The sequence below is a fragment of the Aquarana catesbeiana genome, linkage group LG01 (genome assembly GCF_042186555.1).
Source record: "Aquarana catesbeiana isolate 2022-GZ linkage group LG01, ASM4218655v1, whole genome shotgun sequence".
Taxonomy (NCBI): domain Eukaryota; kingdom Metazoa; phylum Chordata; class Amphibia; order Anura; family Ranidae; genus Aquarana; species Aquarana catesbeiana.
Genome location: NC_133324.1, coordinates 867,655,256 through 867,679,206, shown reverse-complemented (window position 1 = coordinate 867,679,206; position 23,951 = coordinate 867,655,256). Strand labels below are relative to the sequence as shown.

The 23,951-nt window shown below is 43.4% G+C and overlaps 1 protein-coding gene across 12 annotated transcripts in view; it reads right to left on the bottom strand.

The window, feature by feature from the left end:
- The window catches only part of PROM1 (prominin 1), a 340,751-nt gene extending 318,284 nt beyond the window's left edge, over positions 1 to 22,467 (bottom strand). For 11 of the 12 annotated variants that reach the window (XR_012237091.1, XR_012237101.1, XR_012237102.1 and 8 more), the window contains exon 1: positions 22,207 to 22,467. The gene's annotated coding sequence lies outside the window, so the exon portion shown is untranslated. The remainder of the gene's footprint in view (positions 1 to 22,206) is intronic. The other variant, XR_012237104.1, reaches the window with a different exon arrangement.
- Positions 22,468 to 23,951: the final 1,484 nt, after the last annotated feature.

Below are 23,951 nucleotides of genomic sequence, written 5' to 3'. Positions count from 1 at the left end.
TTTAGGCTGGCCAGCATCATCTAGTTCTTTCCTCCTTAGCCTTACTGTCCATGCCCCACCCATTTTATTCATTTCATTTACTTTGATCGTGGAGGTTCAGCACCACATGTGGGTATTATCTACGGTGGTCTTTAGATTTCTGGAAGCTATGTACAGCCTCTTCCACCAGTCATTATCTGCCTACATTGCATAGATGTGTATAGTCTGTTAAAGCGCAAATGCCACTAGTAGTAGCCAGATCAGATCATATGGTAATGATTCAATGCAGTCAATAACTCACCACAAGGGCCCTAGAGCAGCTCATCATCAGATTGAAGGAATATCTGCAGTATAATAAAAGAACACAAGAGAGCGCTTCTAAGTGCAGCAACAAAATACATTTATTGATATAAAAGAATAACATCCACTCACATTTAGTAGAATGCTCAAATGCAAATCATGTAGAATGAGACATGGATGATGTCAGATGCCAATGGTATGTAGGAGGGTGTGTAGGTGGGTGTGTGGGTAGGTGTGCCACACACACCCCTGACATCGAACGTCATCCAAGAGGTTCCCACTCTGTCAGCCTTCTGACAGTTCTGATCCTGTGCCTATGCTGTGAGAGGTTTCATGCCATCTGACTTAGAGCTTAGTCCTCAGGTACATTCCTCTATCTCTTGGATCCACAGATGACAGCCTCATCCTACATGATATGCATTTGACCATTCTACTAAAACGTGAGTAGATAATATTCTTTTATATAAATGCATTTACTTTGTTGCTGCGCTTAGAAGTGCCCTCTTTTGTTCTTTTATTTTACTATATTGCATAGAGAAGCACAGAGACCCAGTGATGACATGACCGGACCTGATGAAAGCGGAAAGGCTTTATTTAAAAATGTGATTAACATGATGATGGGGGTAGAACAAACCAAGGAAGGCAAAATATAAGTAAATTAACCCCTTCACGCCTTCCGAGCATATGCAGATATGTGGCCCCACTGCACTGGAACTCCCGATTTGGGGGTTACCTGATCAGTCACTGTGAAGCCCGCCCCCCGTGTTTTCTCTCTCTGTGAATGGAGGAGAGAGATACATCGTATCTCTCTCTCTCTCCTTGCAGAGAAAAAAAAAAGCGTGTAAAAAAAAAACAAAAAAACACAAGGTTTAGTTTAGGTCAGTGCCAGGGTTAGTGTTTGGGTCAAAGGTTAGGGTCCACATTTTTTTTTTTTAATTAGTCATACGTACCGGTGTGTTTTAGGTAGGATAAATAAAAGCAAAATGCACGCATTGTTTTCGGGCTGTACTACGGGTACAAACAACAACTAACATATACATATGCGGTTATGCTGAGATCATCAAAAGTAGGAGAAATTAATTGGCTTTTTCTTTGGTGGAAGGTTATGGTAGAAATAAGAAATATCCAGCTAATTGTAAAAAAAAAAATAATATTTTTTTTACAATCTTGGGTCAGTTTTCAGGAATTATCCATTACCAATAGCCTTTAAAAACAGTATTAATGAACAAATAAGGTCAATTAGAAGTTGTACTATCATCCAGAAATTTTTAGAGATAAAGGGGTTGGGAGCCTGGTCCCCAGCCAGATACTCAACAACAAGCTACAGTGGGGACGGAAAGTATTCAGACCCCCTTAAATTTTTCACTCTTTGTTATATTGCAGCCATTTGCTAAAATCATTTAAGTTCATTTTTTTTCCTCATTAATGTATACACAGCACCCCATATTGACAGAAAAACACAGAATTGTTGACATTTTTGCAGATTTATTAAAAAAGAAAAACTGAAATATCACATGGTCCTAAGTATTCAGACCCTTTGCTGTGACTCTCATATATTTAAGATGCTGTCAATTTCTTCTGATCATCCTTGAGATGGTTCTACATCTTCATTTGAGTCCAGCTGTGTTTGATTATACTGATTGGACTTGATTAGGAAAGCCACACACCTGTCTATATAAGACCTTACAGCTCACAGTGCATGTCAGAGCAAATGAGAATCATGAGGTCAAAGGAACTGCCTGAAGAGCTCAGAGAAAGAATTGTGGCAAGGCACAGATCTGGCCAAGGTTACAAAAAATTTCTGCTGCACTTAAGGTTCCTAAGAGCACAGTGGCCTCCATAATCCTTAAATGGAAGACATTTGGGACGACCAGAACCCTTCCTAGAGCTGGCCATCCGGCCAAACTGAGCTATCGGGGGAGAAGAGCCTTGGTGAGAGAGGTAAAGAAGAACCCAAAGATCACTGTGGCTGAGCTCCAGAGATGCAGTCGGGAGATGGGAGAAAGTTGTAGAAAGTCAACCATCACTGCAGCCCTCCACCAGTCAGGGCTTTATGGCAGAGTGGCCCGACGGAAGCCTCTCCTCAGTGCAAGACACATGAAAGCCCGCATGGAGTTTGCTAAAAAACACCTGAAGGACTCCAAGATTGTGAGAAATAAGATTCTTTGGTCTGATGAGACCAAGAGAACTTTTTGGCCTTAATTCTAAGCGGTATATGTGGAGAAAACCAGGCACTGCTCATCACCTGTCCAATACAGTCCCAACAGTGAAGCATGGTGGTGGCAGCATCATGCTATGGGGGTGTTTTTCAGCTGCAGGGACAGGACGACTGGTTGCAATCAAGGGAAAGATGAATGCGGCCAAGTACAGGGATATCCTGGACGAAAACCTTCTCCAGAGTGCTCAGGACCTCAGACTGTGCCAAAGGTTTACCTTCCAACAATACAATGACCCTAAGCACACAGCTAAAATAACGAAGGAGTGGCTTCACAACAACTCCGTGACTGTTCTTGAATGGCCCAGCCAGAGCCCTGACTTAAACCCAATTGAGCATCTCTGGAGAGACCTAAAAATGGCTGTCCACCAACGTTTACCATCCAACCTGACAGAACTGGAGAGGATCTGCAAGGAGGAATGGCAGAGGATCCCCAAATCCAGGTGTTGCATCTTTCCCAAAAAGACTCATGGCTATATTAGATCAAAAGAGTGCTTCTACTAAATACTGAGCAAAGGGTCTGAATACTTAGGACCATGTGATATTTCAGTTTTTCTTTTTTAATAAATCTGCAAAAATGTCAACAATTCTGTGTTTTTCTGTCAATATGGGGTGCTGTGTGTACATTAATGAGGAAGAAAAAATGAACTTAAATGATTCTAGCAAATATAACAAAGAGTGAAAAATTTAAGGGGGTCTGAATACTTTCCGTCCCCACTGTATGTGAACTTATCTTCAGTGTATTGTACCGAGATAATCCAATTGCCCCCTAGCTTGTTGGTGAATATCTGGGTGGGGACCAAGCTTCCAACCCCTTTATCTCTGAATGCACAAGTAGTTGTGAAGATATGTACAGTTTTAGTAACACATGTCAAAGTTGCAAAACTATGCTTAGGCATTTAGATTTGTTTTATACTTGGTTGCAAAGGGGTTAAACTTCAGCTGTAACTATGTAGTGCCTCTAGGGAGGGAGAGGGGTACCAGACAAAAAAAAGCAAATGACCAAAGTTAAAAATGTACAAAACATGTCATCTGTAGTTTTGCGCATTACCTATAACTTTTAAGGACCAATAATGCTCATTGCTATGCAAAACAAACTGCAGAAACCGAACAGATTGTTTGCGGGCTGAAACCTGATATTGATCGCTAGCTTTACTGCCAATCGACATATTGAAAAAACACAATGAAGAGACAGGTAAATAGCTCTTCATATATAAGGATGATAAATCTGCTTGGACCCAAGCCAAGATAAGATATACTCACAGATGATTTGTTTTACTGTTACTTTTTCCCTTTACATATTAGAGGTGAATGTAAATCTTTCCTATAAGAAGCAGCACAGGATTGGTGTAACCGACTTAGCAATTAAAAATCCTCATTAAATTGTAAAAGAATCAGGTCTTTACTGATGGTCCCGGAGGTCAGCCGTGAAATAGGATAAAAGATGAAAGGTAAGGAAAGCAGACTTTGAACAGCAGATTATCCAGACAGTAGTCCCCAGAGGAAGGCGACTGTTACTTTAATTTCTAGAAGCTGGGAGTGTAGGATCACTTGTATTCTATTAATGTATGTAAATGCCAGATACATTGCAGGTTATCCCGAGTTCTCTAGCCGGATGCCAATATGTAGAAGTAGCAGACATTCACAGGGATGGGCAGAACTAAAATAGTCTGGAAGATAGACAACTGATCCAACCTTCATAGCAGATACGGCAGTGGGATGGCCACATACATTTGATGACGATGCTGTGTGTTTATGATAGAAGGTTTATTAATCTGTAAATATCATTCTGAAGGCTAAAATGTTTTCATAAAGTGACTAAATACTTCACCAAAAAAAGGAATACTTTGGCATACCCAGTCTTTGAGTCCCGGCCGGTTCACACTAATGCGGTGCGAATTCCACGCCGCATCCAAAACCCACCCCATTCCACATCACTGCCCCGAAATCTGTGCAATTTGCAGAATCGGATTACATGGGTGCGAACAAAAAAAGGGTCCTGCATGTTTTTTTGCAGATTTGGTGCAATTCGAGCCACACAGAATAATGGCTCAAATTGCACTGCTGAAGAATCGCATGTAATTTGAACAGGAATGTGGTGCGATTCCCTTTCAAACTTGCATACTGTTCCTGCACCACATAGTGTGAACCGGCACTGAACGTCCAGATCTTTTTTCATGTAGAATTAACACTGAATTCCAGGCAAATTCTATGTCATTTTACCACTTCAGCCCCGGAAGATTTTACCCCCTTCCTGACCAGAGTACTTTTTGCGATTCAGCACTGCGTCGCTTTAACGGACAATTGCGCGGTCATGCAACGTTGCACCCAAACAAAATTGACGTCCTTTTTTTCCCACAAATAGAGCTTTCTTTTGGTGGTATTTAATCAACTCTGTGATGTTTATTTTTTTTTGCACTATAAACAAAAAAAGAGCAAAAATTTTGAAATAAACGCAATATTTTTTAACTTTTTGCTATAATAAATATCCCCCCAAAAAAAAAAATATATATATATATATATATATATATATATATATATATATATATATATTTTTTTTTTTTTTTCCTCAGTTTAGGCCGATATGTATTCTTCTACATATTTTTGGTAAAAAAAAAAAAAAAAAAATATCAATAAGCGTATATTGATTGGTTTGCGCAAAAGTTATAGCGTCTACAAAATAGGGGATAGTTTTATGGCATTTTTATTATAAATTATTTTTTTTATTAGTAATGGCGGCGATCTGTGATTTTTATCGTGACTGCGACATTATGGCGGACACATCGGACACTTTTGACACTATTTTGTGTACACACTTTGTGTAAATGACACTGACAGGGAAGGGGTTAAACACTAGGGGGCGATGAAGGGGTTAAGTGTGTCCTAGGGAGTGATTCTAACTGTGGGGGGATGGGCTACAACTCACATGACAGCGATCACTGCTCCCGATGACAGGTAGCAGTGATCTCTGTCATGTCACTAGGCAGAACAGGGAAACGCCTTGTTTACATAGGCACTTCCCCGTTCTGCGGCTCCGTGACACGATCGCCGGGAAACCGGCAGACATCGAGTCCGTGGGTCCCGCGGGCGCGGTCACGCTGTATGCGGCAGGCGCGCGCCCGCTAACCCCGCCAATTAAAGGGGATGTACAGGTACGCCCATTTGCCCACCACTGCCATTGTGCCGACGTATATCTGCGTGCAACGGTCGGCAAGTGGTTAAATACATTCCTCTATAGCCACAGAGGATATAAGTTAATTTAGTGTGCACCAAATGCCTTTGCAAATCCAGATATTACTTTTAAAAAGTAGCAGTGACATCATCACTGTATTGAACATAGCCTGTGCAGATAGCAGAGCTGTAGGAGGGACCCAACAGGCTCCACCCACTATAGGCTGCCTGCAGAAAACTACAGAAGGGAGCGGAGACAAGACCAGTCACCCTGCACACAGGGCCAGATTTAGACTATGGGGCGCCAGGACACTTCAGGTTTGGGGGGGGGGCCCTCATACACAGAGTTGGTTTACATTCTCAATTACAGTCACACATTTTCAAAATGCATGACAATGTCATTCTGAGGTCACACGTGCACAGTGTCATAGGCCACTTCCTTAAGAGCTCTATGTGTGGTTAAGCTGCCACAATTTAATTTTTTTTTTTTTTTTTAAACAATACAATATAATCAGTCCAGAGCAAAACCGGCAAAATATAACATCCCAAGATACATTTAATAAAAGAAAGGATTTTTTAAAATGATTGTATATTTGATATTATTTCAATATTTGTTTTTTATTATTTCATATCATTTTTTTATATTGTTTTATACTATTTTTGTATATAGTGGGCCCCTTTTGTCAGAGGGGGCCCGGGGCAGTTGTCCCTTTTGCCCCCTTATAAATCCGGTACTGCCTGCAGAAGGAGAGAGCGCAGCAGTGACCAGTCTTTATTACAGGAGGCAAAGCTTCACATTGGATTACTGCACAGATCTGGAAAAAAAAAAAACACACAAAGCACACCGAGATTCAAATAAGAATACACATGCCTCTTGTATTTAAATGATATTCACCTTTCCCGGAATTCAGCTTTAGATTTTACGGGAAATACAGCAACCCTAGTGTTCTCGCATAGGGTAATGTTCAGGACTCGCAATGCTGTGAAGCTTTTTGCTTCAGAATCCGAACTTCACATATGTGCGAATTGTAGGAGGTCTTCACTGTATTCAAATCGGCATGACATGTGAGTGTGACCGGCTCTCAATGGAGTCGGTTCACATGTGTTCGGGGCGGCCGCTGTGTGGTTTCCAAAAGGGTCCTGTGCGTTTTTGGGTCCGGCTCGGGTGCGAATTCAGGCAAAAATTCGGACCTGAATCACACTTGAACTGGTGGACAGAAACGCACAGGACTCCAGGTTGGAAACCGTGGCCGCACATATGTGAACCCGGCTTAAGGCTTGGTTCACACTACTGCAGTGCATTGTGTGGATGTGGTACTCTGCATGTTAGTGGGCTACCCAGTGTGCTAAAATGCACCAAAGGTGGTGCATGTATTCTCTTTGTAATTCAGCGGACCACAATGGATGGCAGTGTATTACTCTGAGTTATCATGAGGTGCAATTCATGTCCGTTGGCAAGGTGCAATGGGGTACCATTAGGAATAAATGGCACCGCAGCACCCCAATACGCAAAACGTGTTTTTGCACGTTGCAGTAAGTTGCATGCTAATTGCTAAGGCATGCAATACTGCAGCAGAGCGGGGAACTTAGCCTCAAAGTGCCTCTGTTCAATATTTGGCAACTGCAGCGTGAATTCAAAAGAAAAAATTATTTTCTACATTGTCACAGTCTGCTCCACAATACTGCGATTTCATATGTGGTAACCAAGTTCTTGGCCTGTAATCAAGTGTAAAATACTATTTTGTATTTACTGTAGAAAAAGCCATGATTTGGAGCTAGGTTCAGGAATATACATTGCAATTTTATCTCTGAAATCTAAGGCTTTTAAAGTCCACATTACACTTATGATCAATACGCATGGCTGTTTTCGGAGGATATTCTCTCTTGTAATGTCCCCCCATTGAAGTCCATGCCCAGAAGATGCAGCAATTACCAAATTAGTATGGAGAAAGCATGCTTCAAATTTCAATGATAAAAAAAAAAAAAAAAAAAAAAAAAAAGCAAGAAAATCGAAAGCTTTTGTTTGACCTGGTTCATGAGTAGAAAATCATCAGTTGATGCCAGACACAAGTCTTTATAGGAACATTACAGGAAGGTACAGAGGAGATGATGACCCTGGGTTAATCACTTTTTACCAGTAAAATCTGTGTTGCAATATTAGGAAATAGTTAATAAAGAGCACAGACAAGGGTTATAGGATAAATGTTAATGAACAGAATGAAGGACATTGTCACACCAGCAGTTTTGTAGCAGTGATAGGTAGCAGCTACTGAATAGTACTTAACAGTGTATTTGCTGCTAGTTAACCACTTTAGCCCCGGAAGGATTTACCCCCTTCCTGACCAGAGCACTTTTTGCGAAACGGCACTGCATCGCTTTAACTAACAATTGCGCGGTCGTGCGACGCTGCACCCAAACAAAGTTGACGTCCTCTTTTTCCCACAAATAGAGCTTTCTTTCGGTGGTATTTGATCATCTCTGCGTTTTTTGTTTTTTTTTGTTTTTTTTTGGGCTATAAACAAAAAAAGGAACGACAATTTTGAAAACAAAACACAATATTTTGTACTTTTTGCTATAATAAATAATCCCCATTATATTGATTGGTTTGCGCAAAAGTTATAGCGTCTAAAAAATAGGTGATAGATTTATGGAATTTTTATTATTATAATTTTTTTTTTTACTAGTAATGGCGGCAATCTGCGATTTTTATCGAGACTGCGATATTGCGTCGGATACATCAGACACTTTTGACACATTATTGGGTCGATTTACAATTATACAGCGATCGGTGTTATAAAAATGCACTGATTACTGTATAAATGTCACTGGCAGGGAAGGGGTTAACATTAGGGGCGATCAAGGGGTTAAATGTCCCTTGTCCCTAAATTTCCCTAGGTGTGTGTTCTAACTGTAGGGGGAAGAGACTGACTAGAGGGGATGACAGATTGTGGTTCCTAGCTATTAGGAACTCACAATCTGTCACTCCTCACAGAACAGACCAGGGATTTGTGTGTTTATACACACACGTCCCTGTTCTGCCTCTCGTGCATGCGATCGCTCGTGGCCGTCGGTCATCGCGACCGTCGGCCATGAGCATCAGCACCCCTGCAGTGCAGCAGGTGCATGCGCGTGCCTGCTATCCCGCTTAAAGGAGCCGACGTACAGCTACGATGGCTTGCGGGATCGCACCGACCTGCCACAGTATAATGACGGAGGCTGGTCGACAAGCGGTTAATGATGGGTGTATGATTAAAAAAAAAATTGTTCCTGTTGCCTTACACTGGCCATAAATGGAGCGAATGTTGGCCAGTTCCCATTGAACCATCCAAAATTCCAGACATGGGTGGCACTGACATAAGGTTACCAAATGAAATCCGAGGATACCCTACTGACCATGTCCACACAACCACACCCTCATTGTAACCACACCCACAAAACCACATCCAAGCATTGTGGTACCATATGCTTATTGCTACAACACATGGTGGTAATGCACCATAACCACTGTGATGCATTGCCATTCATTTTTAATGGAAACCTAAAGCACCTTTACATACATATCAGCATGCACATGCATTTCAGCACACCACAATGAATAGATGTGGACCTGTGCTTTGTCTATGCAGGGCAAAGCAGCAGCAAAGTCACGTTAATGCAGTCTACCAGCAGCAAATGTGTTCCTTGCTTTAGCTCCCCCGCCACTCTGTTCAGTTGCTGGAAGAAAACAAACTCTTCATAAGCAACAGTCACTGGAGATAAAGCTTATACAAAGCTATGGAATCCTTGTGCGACAGCTCTGTAACATGAAGTCCAATGTTCCTCCATACTTAGAAGTACCATTATGTAGAGGGGGAGCACATCCACTCTAACATATTCCTGCCTGAGCATCCGGAAATTTGTATTACAATATTCTGACTCAACTGAGTACTCTAGCACTTGGCTCTCTAGGCAAATCCACACACTTATATCTCGCTCCACTGAGCACACCCTGGCACAACACCCGGCCTGCTCTAAACCATACTCATTTCCATCTGTCTTGAACCCAATCCACAATAGCCCCCTTGGGCACAAGCTCACTCCAGGAGACTTCCCCAGTTGATACAGAAATAAAGGCAAAGTCCAGGCCTCAGATCTTGCTGCTTAAACCGTTTAAATAAAGCTGAACTCTAGGTATGATTTTGTAGCTGGGAGCTGATGGCTTTGTGACCTTCTGCTTCCCCCAGTTGCCCACCCACCACTTGTGCATTGTGGTTACAGAGTGGCTGCTGGCTGCATGCCTTCTTTTTTTGCTTGCAGAAACAGCAGTATCCTGGATGAGCTCCCAAATGTAGCGTTTACCCCATGCTGGAGCCGCTGGAGAGTGCCTAAGGGGTAACTTTGTCCAGCTTTCGGAAGGGCCCTTCTTTAGGTGGTGCACTATCAACACTAAGAGTGTTGTTGGTGAATGTGAAAGAGCAACTAGATAAGCATGGTCTCTATGGCAAGAAACTAGAACATGAAGGCCTCTTTAGCCCCTCGGGAAAGAGAGCCCTGACTGATGGGGGCATGGCCAGGGAGGATTTAAGGTGAATTTTGGCTCACGTGGGATTGGTACAAGAAGGGACAGGGGTTGGGCCTGAGCTCAGCAGTGTGGCACCCCAGGGGATTATGGACCTTTTCGAACGGAAGCATGGAAGAGCTGCCCACCCTCCCACCCTATTTATGATGGTATGTCACAGCGTGCTGCGGTTTTGGTGACCTTGCCAGCAAATATGGAAGCTTTGTTATGCCCTGATGGTAATTGGGAGATAGACGGCCGGTCCGGCACTTATGGTAAGGACAGGCCCCTCCTTCATCTCCCTTTTACATTTGGAGTTGAGTGCTCACAGTGCAACTGTGACTGGCACGGTTTAAATATTTAATGTTATGTTTGAGTTAAATAAAGCTGTGGCCTTGCCCTTTCCAACGTTAATGGTTGTATGTGGTTTTTATTGGATGGGAAGAAGGGGTAAGGTATGCCAAGTGGCCGTGGTAAGTTTTGGTATGGGACCTGGGCTTATTGCACCTCAGCAGTCATGTAGCTCAGCTCACTGCTCCAGGAAGGAGACTTGTTTGATCCTAATGGCTTGGTGATCAGCAGGTTCCAAAGGTCAGGTCCGCGATCCTTACACAGGGATGCAGTCTCTTAGCACCAATCCTGGAGGCACAAGGACTCTCTCCCTCCAGCTCAGTCTCTGAAGGCCGCTCTGCAGGACTCACATGCTGGCCTGTCCTCTCTTCCTGCTAGATGTGAGTGGGCACTGCAACAGGTTCTCTTAGTTCTTCTCCTGATGGTTCTGGTAAGGGAAGGCTGAGAGCACAGACCCCAACTGTAGTTCTGTTCTCTCCTCTCTCCTGGATAGACTGACCTTGAAATGGAACAATTTGCCCAGGAAAAATGGAGAAGCACTCCTCCACTTAGAGTTGCCACATCATTCCTTTAATCCAGGACACATATGAATTACACAGGTTCTGAGGCTGATTTAATGCAGATAAGGCACCAAGTAAGTTTAATTACCACCTTAATCAGCCACAAAACCTGTGTAATTGATGTGTGTCCTGGATTAAAGGGATGATGTGGCAACCCTACCTCCACTTGGTCCATGGCACCTGCACAGCAAATTCTCTCTGTTGCTCCTATTGGTCTTTACTCTCCCACCTTCTGATTGGAACCAAAATGCACTGCTGGGGGGGGTGGGGGAGAGCGGAGAGCAACACACAGCCATTTCTCAAACAGATCCCAGGGAAGAATGAGCGGGGGATAGAACCTGCGCACACATCCTGCTCCTGTCTACTGTTCCCACCCACTCTGTAACCAAAACTCGCAGCTCCCAGTGAAGTGGGGCGAGCAGAAGATCACAGAGCTGGCTGCAACACAGAGGCAGGGAGCGAGCGGGTGATCACATAGCCGGCAGCACCCGGCTACAATTATTATTGCATAGTTACATTTGCCCACTTGTACCAATTTAAATATGCATATGTCATACCTGAATGATTGCTGTGGAAGCTGTAGTAGTCGGCACTACTACAGTCACAGTGAGAGCTCCAATCTTTTGGGTCTTGTGCTGAGCGACTTCCCTTGTACGCGGTAACCACAGGGCATCCTCGCTCAGCACTGCTGCCATTCACAGAAGGCCTTGTGTATTATTGGATACAAATGTATATTAATGCAGCTTTGACATGAACGGAAATATGTCTTCTCCCTATATTCCTATTTGTAAATAAACCCAACCTTTGTTTTAAGCTCTAGTGGTCCTTCACCCCAAACAGAGTACATTTTACACTTTGTATTTTTGTTAAATGAATACAAGGTGTTCTCTGACTGGATGAGGTGGAGAGGTGGGACGGTGACATCAAAGATTTGTGACATTTTAAAGAAAATCTGGAATCCAAATTCACCCACATTTGGGGATAAATGAAAAATTGGTTTATATGAGGTTCAGAGAAAGCAGAGGAAAGTCTGTGAACCCTGAACGTAGCAGCACACCCTATTAAAGCCTATGAAAGGGAAATCTTGTCATTTTTTTTCTGGCCCTTTCAAGACTAATTTGCAAGCTGGGCACTGCCATGGGGGACATGTACCAATGCTAAAAAACAAACAAAAACAAATTAAAAATATCATTTAATATAGGAAGGGGGTTTTAAAATGTTTTTTTTTTTCTGTTAAAATAATAAAATGTGTTATACTTGCATATACACTATATTGTCAAAAATATTGGGTATTGGGACGTCTGCCTTTACACGCCAGAGCTTTTTTTCAGCGGGAACGCGGGGGAACGCAGTTCCGGCACCTTCAGCACTGAATGCATATAATGGCAAGCGGTGCTGGGGTGTGCTGGAGGGTCTACTGATGCTGGCTGCTGGAAGATCTATTGTTGCTGGAGGGGATCTGTTTTTGTGTGGTGGCCTATTGTTGCTGGGGAGGTCTATTGTTGCTGGTATGGGATCTACTGTTAAAGGAGGGGTCTATTGTTTCTGGCTGCTGGCCGCTGGGAGATCTGGCCTAGCTGCCGGGTGTCTATTGTTGCTGGGATGATATTTTGTTGCAGGGGTCCTATGTTGCTGGGGGGGTCTAGTGTTGCTGGGGGATGTATTGCTGCTGGCTGCAGGGGATCTATTGTACTGCTTTTGTTGTTATCATTACCAATTTCCATACAAATTACTTTAGCATAGCATGACATAATCATACTTGGCTCTGTATTCTCTGAATGAGACAGTGCTAGGAGGTGGGTAAGGGGTGGAACCAAGAGATGTTGCTCGGAGGTGGGTAGGGGGCAAGAGACAAGAAGTGACTCAGTAGGTGGGAGTTCCAGCACCTATTCTCTGAGAAAAAAAGCCCTGTTACACACACATGAACTTCACATCCAGTCTTAGTCCGTAGGGCTCAATATTGAGTTGGCCCACCCTTTGCAGCTTTAACAGCTTCAACTCTTCTGAGAAGGCTGTCCACAAGGTTTAGAAGTGTGTCTATGGGAATATTTGAACATTCTTCCAGAAGCGCATTTGTGAGGTCAGGCACTGATGTTGGATGAGAAGGCCTGGCTCGCAGTCTCCGCTCTAATTCATCCCAAAGGTGTTCTATCGGGCTGAGGTCAGGACTCTGTGCAGGCCAGTCAAGCTCCCCCACCCAAAACTTGCTCCTCCATGTCTTTATTGACCTTGCTTTTGGTGAAGGGGAAATTATGGTGTGGGGTTGTTTTTCAGCGGTTGGGCTTGGTTCCAGTGAAGGCATCAGCATACCAAGTCGTTTTTGTTGACTTTGACATTCAAGGAAAAGGGTGACCAGATCAGTGAGAGGTGTCTTGTGTGATGGTACAGGGCCTTGAAAAATAATTCATACCCCTTGAAATTTCCACATTTTGTCATGTTACAGCCAAATACATAAATGTATTTTATTGGGATTTTATGTAACCAACACAAAGTGGCACATAATTGTGAAGTGGAAAGAAAAATGATAAATGGTTTCAATATTTTTCCAAATAAATGTGTGGCGTGCATTTGTATTCAGCCCCCTTTACTCAAATCCCCCCCAACTAAATTCTAGTGGAACCAATCGCCTTGAGAAGTCACCTAATAGTAAATAGCGTTCACCTGTGTGTAATTTAATCTCAGCTGTTCTGTGAAGTCCTCATAGGTTTGTTAGAGAACCTTAGTGAACAAACAGCATCATGAAGGCCAAGGAAAACACCAGACAGGTCAGGGATAAAGTTGTGGAGAAGTCTAATGCCTTGTACACACAATCAGATTTTCCATAGACAAAACCTCAGAATTTTGTCCAAAGGGCGTTGGCTAGGAACTTGTCGCATACAAATGGCAAGGATTTCTCGGCCAACAAACACGAACGTAGTGACGTACTATGTGGTTTTTCAGCTTTTTAGCACCACCCTTTGGGCTCATTCTGCTAATTTCTTGTTAGTAGAAGTTTGGTGAGAGTTGATTCATGCTTTTCATTTCGTTTCTGAGCGGCCGTTCATCAACCAGCCATGTTGCGGAATTGGAGGACATGATGTGTTGTTTATTATTGGCCTTGGAGTTTTTGCTTTGTCCCAAGTCCAGTCCAGGAACAGGAGGAGGAGTGTTTCTTGGACCAAAAATTGGTTGCTTTATTAATCGTGACCAATTATGTCATATGCCTTTGCTGCGGGAGCTCCAGGAGACTAATCCGGATGATTTTTGGAATTATCTCCGGATGACGGACCCCTGCTTTCACCAACTCTTGGTATTTTTGACCCACTATATTAAGAAGCAGGACACATGCATGAGGTTTTTATTTTTTGGTTGAATAATGATTTGATTTGGTATATTTTCTATATTTTTGGATGCATAGAATGCACTTTTTGATTAGGTTCTATTGGCAGATAGCATGTCTAATTTTATTTGTTTTCTTTTTTTAACGCACAAAAAAAAATTGTGGAGAATAATACTTGCCTATGTGTTTTACTTCAAATGACATTTTGGGAGTAAGCAGTTATATTAAAAAAAATACAATGTAAAATTAACAAGGGACACCAACATAGATCTTTGATTTTAAAAACTACGGGATAATGGTGTTGTGGTAACTTGCACAAAAAAAAAATAAATAAATAACAAGCATAATAATATTATTCTTGATATCACTAGCAAAAAAAGCCTTTTAAAATTTGTTTGCCATAACTCCATCAGTATCACCAGCAAAGCAGCTTCATTATTATCCCATTAAAGAAGAGAATGTGCATTACGAACGCTAGTTTACAAGACCGACCGCTTCTGGCTCATCCTTGCTTCCGAGCATGCGTGTTTGTACTTTGGACTTTTACCGTACAAATGGTCGGATTTTCCACTAACAGCCTGTCATCATTCAATTCCCGTCGGAAAATCGAGGCTTAAAGCAGGGTCAGGTTATAAAAAAAATATCCCAAGCTTTGAACATTTCACGCAGCACTATTCAATCCAAAAATGAAAAGAGTATGGCACAACTGCAAACCTACCAAGACATGGCCGTCCACCTAAACTGACAGGCTGGGGAAGGAGAGCATTAATCAGAGAAGCAGCCAAGAGGCCCATGGTAACTATGGAGGAGATGCAGAGATCCACAGCTCAGGTGGGAGAATCTGTCCACAGGATAACTATTAGTCGTGCACTCCACAAATCTGGTCTTTATGGAAGAGTGGCAAGAAGAAAGCCATTGTTGAAAGAAACATAAAAAGTGGAAAGGAGGGCGCACCAGTGGTAAATTTTATTAAAAGCTATACCAGGATAATCATACTCACAAAAAGAGGCTTATCAATAGGTGAGATGCCATCTGACCCCTCCAATATCAGGTCCGGGTTGCAGGCATTCAGAGACGCAGTCTCACCTATTGATAAGCCTCTTTTACACGCTTGTTTGTGAGTATCATTATTGCTGTTATAGCTTTTAATAAAATTTACCATTGGTAATGCACAAGGTCAGTCCGCCCTCCTTTCCTCTTTTTATGTTTCAGTTTTAAGAATACCCATTGTTCTGAGGAGGGCAGCAAGACTGCGGGCACTGTTTGATTTAGAGGGTTGGCCGCACCACTTATACATAGACTAAGCACCCAAGCACAGGAAATTATTGTTGTATTGTTGAAAGAAAGCCATATGAAGTCCAGTTTGCGAGAAACCATTGAACTTTTTGGCCAAAAAGCAAAATGCTATGTGTGGCGGAATACGAACACTGTACATCACCCTGAACACACCATCCCCACCGTGAAACATGGTGGTGGCAGCATCATGTTGTGGGGATGCTTTTCTTCAGCAGGGACAGGGAAGCTGGTCAGAGTTGATGGGAAGATGGATGGAGCCAAATACAGGGCAATCTTAGAAGAAAACCTGTTGGAGTCTGCAAAAGACTTGAGACTGGGGCGGAGGTTCACCGTCCAGCAGGACAACAACCCTAAATATACAGCTAGAGCTACAATGAAATGTGTTAAGGCCCATACACACAATAGGACTTTTTGACAACAAACATGCAAATTAGCTGTTTTAAGGCAACATCCTACCGTGTGTACACTCCATCGGACAAACTCTTTTGGTTTGTATCAGACAAATGTTGGCTGTGCAAACAGACAAACTTTCCGGCAACAAAAGTCCTATGGTGCAAAATCCTATCGTCTGTACACAAGTCCATAGGACTTTAGTCAAAAGTACAAACACGCATGCTCAGATTCAATGCAAAAGATCAGACAATACAGAAGTGGACCAAAGGGTGGCAGTAAAGAGCTGAAAAACCACGTGATTTGGTGAAAGTTGGCTGATAAAGTCCTGCCGTGTGTATGCTTAATTAGTTTACGGCCAACGCCCTTTGTACAAAAATCCACAGGAAAGTTTGTACAAAGTCCGATCATGTGTATGAGGTTTTAGAATGACCCAATCAAGGTCCAGACCTAAATCCAATTGGGAATCTGTGGCAAGACTTGAAAATTGCTCTTCACAGACGCTCTCCATCTAATCTGACAGAGCTTGAGCTATTTTGCAAAGAAGAATGGGCAAAAATGTCACTCTCTAGATGTGCAAAGCTGGGAGAGACATCCCCAAAAAGACTTGCAGCTGTAATTGCAGCAAAAGGTGGTTCTACAAAGTATTGGGGGCTGAATACAAATACACGCCACATTTTTTTTTATTTGTACAAAATGTTGAAAACCTTTTATAATTTCCCTTCCACTTCACAATTTTGTGCCACTTTGTGTTGGTCTATCAACTAGATCTCAATAAAATACATTTATGTTTTTGGTTGTAACATGATAAAATGTGGAAAATTTCAAGGGGTATGAATACTTTTTCAAGGCACTGTATGTTTGCTATAATTTAGATTGTTGAAATATGAACTTCCTGCAAATAGGACAGGTTAACTTTAAAGGAAAACTCCCCCTCTACAATTTTCCTTTTCCCTTTTACCCTATCCACTGAATTGTCCTCAAAAAAAACATTTGCACGTCCGAAAATCCAGCTTTTTCGTTGTGTAGGCCGCAGTGTAGCAAAGACTGCACCAAACCCACTGAGATACGTGACAAAAGTATCCCAGGGGGCTTCGGGGGGGGGGGACATCATTCTCATCTGGGTGGGAAAGCAAAGGCTGTGAGGTTGTGACCCACAAAGAAAGTACTTTCCCATTATACAAATGCTAATATCTAATAATGTAACTTGCAGGGGGGAGGAACATTTTAAAGTCATCATGTCTTATAAAACAATTCCCACTAGTCTGCCCATATTGAAAACGATAAGGTAAATCCTGAAATCCTTTCAGTGTAGAAATCACTGTGTGGGACTCCATGGCAGCTTGTCACCTGATCATAAGCCCACACATTTTACCATTTGATCTCTCGGGAAGAGGATCTAATATTAGACTGGCTGATCCTCCTCTTCAGCAGAGACTAGCTTCAGTGGGATCCCATAGCAGTGGTTTCTATAGTGAAGATAATTCAGGACTTTTTTTTTGCTTTTATGACACTTAAGGAATAGGGTGGGCCGGTTAATGGGGAATGCCTTATGTGATAGGTCTGCTGTCATTTAGATTGTTGAAAGCTGAGCTGGTTAGCTGCCATATGCGTATATTTAGAGCTAAACACATTGCATGGAATTCAATAATCTTTTGTCATTTCCAGCTGCAAAATTACTATTTAGAGAAAAACACAAATTCAATAACATTCTACTGTATAATTTCCTATGAAACCCTTGCTGAGCACAGATACGTTCACAGCAAGAACTGGGGAATATGCCACCCGTGGCCTGATGTATTTGATAAACGCACATTTGTTAGCTGGATGCAAAAAGGATTCACACCGATTCACTCATTTCTGTAGCTTCCAAATAACAGATGATAGGAAAAACACATTTTACATTGCTTAGCCAAAAATGTCAAAACTTCGCTGACACTTTACTGACTTTTTACTGGATCCTGGGTCATAATCAGGGCCTTTTTTCAGCGGGAATACAGTCCCGACACCTTCAGCACTGAATGTATGTAATAGTAAGGTGTGCTGGATGGTCTATTAATACTGGCTTCTGAGGGATTTATTGTCAATGGAGGGGATCTATTTTTGCAGGTCTATTGTTGCTGGTGGGGATCTTATGTTGCTAGGAGGGATCTACTGTTGAGGGAGGGGGTCTATTGTTGCTGGCTGCTGGAGGGTCCATTGATGCTGGCTGCATGGAGACCTGTTGTTGCTGCCATGGTGCTATTGTTGCTGGGGGGTATATTGTTGAAAGCGGTCCATTTTTGCTTGGGGGATCTGTTGTTGATGGGAGGGATCTATTGTTGTTGGCTACAGGGGATCTATTTTACTGCTTTTGTTATCATTGACAAATTCCATACAAACTACTAAGCACCACAAATGTTACTTGGCTCTGTAATCTCTAAAAGGGGTGGTACTGGGAGGTGGGTACGGATTGGAATCCAGGGACGGTGCTCGGAGGTTGGTAGGGAGTGGAGACAAGGAGTGACTCTGAAAGGGGGCGTTCCTGCACCTGTTCTCTGAGAAAAAAAAGCTCTGGTCATAGGTATGACGTCAGATGGGCCGCTTTGCGTTCTGACATAGAATACTAAACTTTAATGGAGGAGAGTAGATTCGAAAAGGGATAAGCTCAGGCGTGTTCGCAAGTCCACATGCCCACGCCCGCCAGGAAGCTGACACTATGAAATCCGCGGCTGCACAGATCGGGAAATGTCTCACTACCTGCAGGGCCGGTGCTATCACTAGGCAAACTAGGAGACCGCCTAGGGTGCACTGCTGCCTAGGGTGCCTGGCCACTAGTTTCCCTACTCTCCATCTCTACGCTATGTAAGTTTTACAGTGCTGTATTATGAGTAAGGATGAGCTCCGGCGTGTTCGCACTCCACATGCCGAGCCCGCCAGGAATTCGGCACGACGCTGCACTAATCACAAGCAGTGAGACATTTTCCAGATGTGCGGCTGCAGAGATCGGGAAATGTCTCACTGCCTGTGATTAGCGCAGCGCCATGCTGACTTCCTGGCGGGCTCGGCACGCGGACTGTGCGAACACGCCGGAGCTCATCCTTAATTATGAATGCCTCTGTAATAAATATTATAACCTCTAGTGGGCACTGATGGGATAAAGCGTGCACATCTAGGGGGGTGCAGGGGGTGCCTCTGCTGCATGTTACTTAGGCAGCTGCTCTGTAGTGTTATTATAGAGGCGCAGCACTGGAGGACATGTCCTGATGGAACGGAAGCTAACATCCCCTGCGCACCTCTATGATCAGTGCTCTCTACTGCAGCTGCATGCTTCCTCTAGCGCTGGCTCCTGTCACACTGATGTTTGGGCAAAGGGGCGGAGCCGCAAAATGAGGTTTCGCCTGGGGTGTCAAAAGTCCTTGCACCAGCCCTGACTACCTGTGATTAGCACTGCAGAGTGTCAGCTTCCTGGCAGGCGCGGGCACGTGGACTTGCGAACCAGCCTGAGCTCATCCTTATTCAAAAGTAGTGATGAGCTCAGGCGTGTTCGGACTAAGATCCAAAGCCACACATGCGAGCATGCCCCAGGAAGCTGTCACCTGTATGGGCCAATCATCTGTACCCAGGACATTACCCAGCCGCGTGTATACAAGGAGCTCATCACTGTTCAAAAGTATGGACATGAGTATGCACATTTACATGCCCAGGATGTTACTGGCAGCCATGGCCACCAACTTCCAACTAGCAAGTCTTTTGGCAATCATAGCCAGAATACATAAGGTAACTTACTAGTGAACTGCATTTTACGAAAAAAGCTACATGCACTTCTTTGGTGCACTTTCTGTGCATTGAGCGGTCCATTCAAATGAAAGGGCTGTCCTAATGCAACACATGGTGACGCGTGTAAAAACACACATGAACGCACGTGTGTGGTAACATCACAAAGACGCAAATCAAGCATAAGGCTGGGTTCACATATGAGCATGCAGAGGCTCACAGCAGAAGTCCGGTGCATCCTCGTTCACCGTTTCAGGTCAAATTTCAGCCATGGCTGAATTCGGACCTGAAACAGACCAAAAGACGCACAGGAGCCACTGCAGAGATATGTGAACCGGCTCCATAGAGAGCAGGTCGGAATCTCCTGCTATCGCAAATTGGATGCGGTCAACCGCATCCAATTCGGAGAACTGCATCCAATTCGCACTGGTGGGAAACATTCTCCTTCAATGAGTGGAACAATTTGTAGTAAAGTTGGCCATCTCTAATGACTGTAGTGACTACCGTATCAAGGCATATAAAAAGGTGGATCAGTACAGGTGCCAACTTCCCATGTTTTTTGGAGGACAACAGAAGTTATTGTTGAAGCCACCTAAGCACACAAGCAAGGTCCTCAAACAATTGCACCTTCTGTCCCAACTGCAGTCCTAGCCAGTGTCTCCCACCCTTCAAAGTCACCAGCACACGACACAAAGGGGGTTATTTACGAAAGACAAATCCACTTTGCACCACTGAAAGTGCACTTGTAAGTGCAGTCGCTGTAAATCTGAAATGAGGGGAAGCTCTGCTGATTTTATTATCCAATCATGTGCAAGCTAAAATGCTGTTTTTTTATTTTCCTTGCATGTCCCCATCAGATTTACAGCGACTGCACATCCAAGTGCACTTTCATTGCAATTTTAAGTGCACTTTGCACTTGTAGTTTGCATACACACGGTCACACAAATGTTGGCCAAAAACTCAGAACGTGGGAACGCGGTGATGTACAAGACGTACGACGAGCCGAGAAAAAGGGAGTTCAATAGCCAGTTCAGCTCCTTCTGCTTGATTCAGAGCATGCGTGAACTTTTGTGCGACGGACTTGTGTACACACGTTTGGACTTTCCGACAACAAGTTTGGTTGGCGGAAAGTTTGAGAACCTGCTCTCAAACATTTGTGTGCGGAAATTCCGACAGCAAATGTTCGATGGAGAGTACACACGGTCAGACTTTCCGACAACAAGCCCACATCGAAGATTTCCCGTCGGAAAGTCCGACCGTGTGTACCCAGCATAACTGACGCTGAAAAGACACAAACTAAGCCTGGTCATTAAGGGGTTAAAGCAAGTTCGCATAAAGCAGTGTGAACAATTATACCGACAGCATTGTTTCTGCAGCTCATGAGCCCTGACTTAATTGTTTAATTCAACCTATTACATAGAAAGAGCAGAAAGCGAGCATTATTGACCTGCTGTGCAAAGCGGTCAGGTTGGTAATTAAACCATTGTGTTTAGACATACATTCTATTGGATCAGCAGGGAAAAAAGTCTTATGAATGTTGAAGGTTTAGGATTTATAATGAAGAAAATCCCCTGTCACCTGGCAGCCATGGAGTTAATTCTGAACCAGCTCAGAGGGTGCTTGATCCAGGTGTTCACTATATACCTGAATGGGGGGGTCACTGCACAGGTCAGGATCTCAGTTACACAAGTGACTCACACATAGACCACCCTAGACTCTGGTTTGCTAGCTGGGATCTTAGTGGGAACAGCTAGTCATTATTATAAAACCCTCGCAGCAGCCAAGCTTCCACCCCACACACTGTGCTGAAAGTCAGATACAAAAGCAAGCGTGAAAATGATATTAATGGAATAAAGCAAGTCTTGGCAGTAGAACAACAGGTTAAGAGGATGCACCCGATGGATTTCATGGAATCCTTTGGAACAACATCTAATGGGAAGACGGTCTTTCAAAAGGCACAGATATTGTTGGTGATGAAAGTGTTAATTAACACTCCTCCAACTGCACAGCCTGTGTCATTAATCCCTGCTCTCGAGGCACCTCTACAATTGCCATGGATAACCTGTGGCTGATGAGGAACCATAAGTCCCAGCAAAGCCCTCTTGCTGTATCCTGTGGTTCCTCAACAGCTGAGGCTTCTGGTTGCTGCTGATGAGCAAGCTGTCAATCAAAGCATCACTCAGACTCCTTCACCTATCCTTCAGCAAGGACATCCTTAGATGTTGACTTGTTAGAGATTCCAGTCCATTTGTTGAAACAACACAGGATATTTGGGGCAATAAGTGTAGAGCATGGAGATGTACTGTCAAGAGCAGATAAGTAGAAGACTTACCTGCAACACCTTGCCCATTGCCAGTCAATGCATAGCACGCTTTTCTTTGTAGGAGAAGAAAGGATGTCAAGGTAGGAGGTGAAGCCCCCTTGTGCAGTGGGATTTGCTAGCTTTCATTGACGGGTTGCCCCCCTGGGGTCAACAAGGACTTGGTGCATGTGTGGCAGCGCTTAGTTGCCGGGTTCGCTCGCTCTCCTGCAGTGAGTCTATCTGCTGCATCCTCATTGAGCACCCAGCGAAGGGAAAAGCAATTTGCTTCAGCCCAATGACAGTCCTCATTCCTGTAGTAAGACCACCCATCATGCATTATTCATGATCCAGATCTCAGGGGCTCCACATCCAAAGCTTAGTCAAACCTCAGACAGAAAGCAGTTAGCTGCTGCAAGGTGGACATTTTCATCTCACTCTCTATGCATAAGCATTTTAAGAGAACAGTCAGGCTGAATCTCAATCAGTACCTTGGGGAAGGATGGGGCTTTCAAAGGACAGCTCAGCAAGGCTGACAAGGTGATCATACTTGTTGCTGTACCCAGTTTGAGTTTACTTGGCAGAAAGTTGAAAACACAGAATCAAATGAAATTACTGACATGGGCAAAAAGTTGCCCATACACGGTTAGATTTTCGTTCGGTTGTTCATAGAAAAAATGTGCTTCAGAACATTCGTTCTTGCCATCATTGCATCAGCTATTTGTGCTTGAAAGCCCTTAAAAATGCATCCAGACATTTAATACTGGTCATAGATGATTCCATATAACCAACAGGTTGAAACGAGAAAAATTACTCTGATTCCCCAATCCACACATTCGAGGTGGATGGGGTGAATCCTCCCCGCTGTGTCTTTATAGATCAACTTCTGTTCAACCACACTGCCAGTAACTACTGAATTGGTCCACATATTGTCACCTTAAGGCTAGGTTCACACTGGTGCGATGTGGCAACCACAGCGATTCCTGTGTGGCTTCCTGCACCGCATCAGAATCGGCTCTGTGAACCGCTGCGGGTATCAATATAAAGTTAATGACTCCCCCAAGTTGGTTCGCAGAACACAGTGCAAACTGTGGAATCGGATCACATGGGTCTGAACACCCATGCGATTCGATTCCGGTGCGGACATAAAAAAGGGACCTGCACCACTTCGGAGCAAATGCAATGCAATTTCAGCCATACAAAATGTATGGCTGAATTCGCACCGCACAGATGTGATGTGCACAGAAATGTGTTGCGAATCGCATGCCATGTCTGCAATTGCATTAGTGTGAGCCCAGCTTTATACAGATTTTATTTACAACATGTACGATTTTTCCTGAACAAAAACCATATTCACAATTCGTTTTTTTCGAGGAAAAAAAAATTCAATCATGCTCTTCGAAATTTTCTCATCACTAAATTCGAAAACAAATGTTGATTTGACTCCACTAACCATTAGAAAATCATACAAATGTTTAAAATATGAAAATATTCGAATTAAATTCTACTGGTGTATGGCCAGCACAAGTGGCATTAGGCCCTTGTTCACATTGGAGCGATTTGATATGCGATTTGACAGGTCAAATCGCATTAAAAGTCACACTCTATTGCTGGTGTTCTATTGAATAGTGCCCATCGTTGAAAAGTGCCTGCGCATTGTAGGAGGCATTTTTCAATGGGAGATAGCATTTGACAGGTAGAATTGAAAGCTATGCAAACAGTGGAGGGAGACTGTAGTTGTCAGATTGTGCCTCGCTGTTGTGGAGCGGGTTTACAGT